Genomic DNA, 3,028 nt, shown 5'->3' with positions numbered 1-3,028 from the left:
CCAGCCCCCAACCTAGTGTCTTGTACATCTCATTGTTACAATGAGTCAGCCTGTATCCCTATTTAAGCATTTTGTTTTTTTCCGTCCTATCCCCAAATTAGAAAAGTGTATATACAAGATGCAAGGCACCGCAAAAACATACAGTGAAAACAGGGGTTATACCGTGGGGGAAGAACATACCAAAGGAACAAAAAGTCACATAGTACATTAAAAACAAGAGCAAGAAAGAGAAAAACCACTTGAGTTCCTGTTTAGGGCTCATTTCACTTCATATCATCTGATATGGTCATATGTACATAGCTTTTGACCATTTCAGCTTGTCCTAGACATGTACTAGTTATTTCAAATAAGGGAGATCATGGGACCTATGTTTCTTTGGGCCTGGCTTACTTCACTTATTACACATTTCTCCAAGTCTTAACATTTCCTTATAAATGGGGTGATGCCATTATTTCTGATGGAGGCATAGAAAAGCATTGTGTGTGTGTGTGTGTGTGTATGTCTATACACATATATGTATAATTACATATTATGTATATATGGATATATATATCATATTTTCTTGATTCACTCATCTACTGAGGGGCATCAAGGTTGGTTCCATATCTTAGCTATGGTAAATAAAGCTGCAATAAACATAGGTGTGCTGGTAGCTTTAGTATACCCTAGTTTGTGATCTTTGGGTAAATACCCTAAAGTGTGATTGCTGGGTCAAAGGGGAGCACTATGTGGAGTCTTTTGAGGAACCTCCATACTACTTTCCAAAGTGATTGAACAAGTTTACACTCCCACCAACAATGCAGTAGGGTTCCCTTTTCTGTTCGCATCCCCTCCAGCATCTGTTGTTATTCGTGTTCTTGATTATAGCCATTCTATCTGGGGTGAGGTGGAATTTCAAGGTTGCCTTAATCTGCATTTCTTTTTGGCTAGAGAAGTTGAGACTTTTTTTTATTTTTGTGTTTTTTTTAGAATGAAATTGCTCCATTTGTTAGGAAATGGAAAGTCTTGGAAAAAAATATACTAAGAGAAGTAAGAAAGGCCAAAAGAAACATAGGTCCCATGGTTTCCCTTATTTGCAATAACTTGTATATGTCTGAAACAAGCAGAAACGGTCAGATAAGTTGAGTTTAGGCAAAAATGAACCCCATTAAGGATTCAAATGTATTTTCTTTCCAGTAATTGTTTCTAACATATTTATAAGTTGAGCCTTTTTTTAAATATGTCTTTTGGCCATTCTTATTTCCTCTTCAGATTAGATTCTTGTTAAGTCTTTAGCCCACTTATTTATTGGGCAGTTGTTTCTCTGAGGATTTGTTGTTGGGGATTTAATTTCTTGAGTTCTAAGTATATTTTAGATATGAGACCCATGTTCATTTTATGCCTAGTGAAGATCTTCTGCCAATCTGTGGGTTTTGTATTGATCTTGTTAGCAATGTCCTTTGCCATGCAGAAGCTCTGCGGTTTCATGCAATCCCATTTGTCCAACCTTTCTTTGATTTGTTGTGTTTCTGGGTCTCTATTAAGAAAATTTTGGCTGGTGCCAAGTACCACTAGAGTTTCTCCTATTCTTTTCTGTAATGTTTTTTAGGGTGTTTGCTTTGAATGTGAGGTTTTTGATCGTTTTGGAATTGATTCTGGTGCAGGGTTATATATACAGATCTAGCTTTAGTTTTCTACAGGTAATGAACCAACTTTGCCACCACCATTTATTGACGAAGTTGTCTTTCCTCCATTCTATTTTTGAGCTCCCTTCTCAAAGGTTAGGTGGATATAGGTCTGTGTGTACATTTCTGGGACTTCAGTCCTATTCCATTGGTCCTCAATTTGTTCTTGTGCAATTACCAATCTGTTTTGATTACTATGGCTTTGTAGTACAGTTTGAAATTTGGTAGTGATATTCTACCAGCATTGTTCTTTCTGGTATGGATCGTTTTTGCTATCTGGGGTCTTTTATTGTTCCATATACATTTCTGGCTTGTTTTTAATATTTCAATGAAGAACTCGGACTATTGATAAGTATTGCATTGAATTTGTAGATAGCCTTTGGAAGTATTGTCATTTTCACAATGTTGATCTTCCCATTCCGGGAGCATGGTAGGTTTTTCCAGTTCCTATGTTGTGCTTTAATTTCTTTTTTGGCACTATCTCTTGAGCCACACCTCCTCCAATATGTTGATTATCTGCTTAATTTGAGTTGTCTACCCAGTTTTCTGGCTTCCAGCCTCCTTAATAGCTAGGGTAGGATAAGCATCTTGAACCAGAAGCACTTGTTTTGTTTTTACTTACTTGAATATTTATCATTAATAATTAAAGTTAGATGATTGTTAACAGCATATTTAAAATTAATATTCAACCTAAGCTCCAGTATTTCATGTTTCAATTAAGTGATCTACTTTATTTCTAATAATTGTAGCTGTTTTTCTAACTGTGCTACATTTTCTTCACTAACTTTATGCTCACACAACTCCATGAAGAAATTGTTTCAAATTTAATTGATCTATTGTTATCGTGGTGATGTATAGAGTGACTACCATTTCTTGGGCCAGGTATTGAATATATTTCCTTTCATGCTGTGTCTTCCATACCCTCACTCTCTCCCAATGTTTCCCTGCCATCTTGACTCATGATTTGTATAGCTTACTTTCATCAGAGCCTAATGACCTCCACAGATGCGCTTTTTACCCCATTTCCTTCTAGTTCTCTGGCTTCCCCCACTCTCCAGAAGAGATCCATGTGAATACACCATATCTATTTAAACTTTTTTTTGCCAAACCTGGGGCTTGAATTTGGAGCCTGTCCTGGGCACCATTCCTGATCTTGATTTGCTCAAGTCTACAACTCTACCACCTGAGCCACAGTGCCATTTCCTAATTTTTCTATTTATGTAGTGCTGAGGAATGGAACCTAGAGCTTCATGCATGGCAGGCAAGTACTCTAACACTTAGCTATATTCCCAGCCCCAAACTATGTGTTTTTATTTCAAAGGTGAAGTAAGAAAGAGGCTATATTTAATATTCTATAAATCACA

This window comes from Dipodomys merriami, unplaced genomic scaffold (genome assembly GCF_024711535.1).
Source record: "Dipodomys merriami isolate MVZ:Mamm:240054 unplaced genomic scaffold, mDipMer1.0.p SCAF_587, whole genome shotgun sequence".
Taxonomy (NCBI): domain Eukaryota; kingdom Metazoa; phylum Chordata; class Mammalia; order Rodentia; family Heteromyidae; genus Dipodomys; species Dipodomys merriami.
This window is presented reverse-complemented; position numbering follows the sequence as displayed.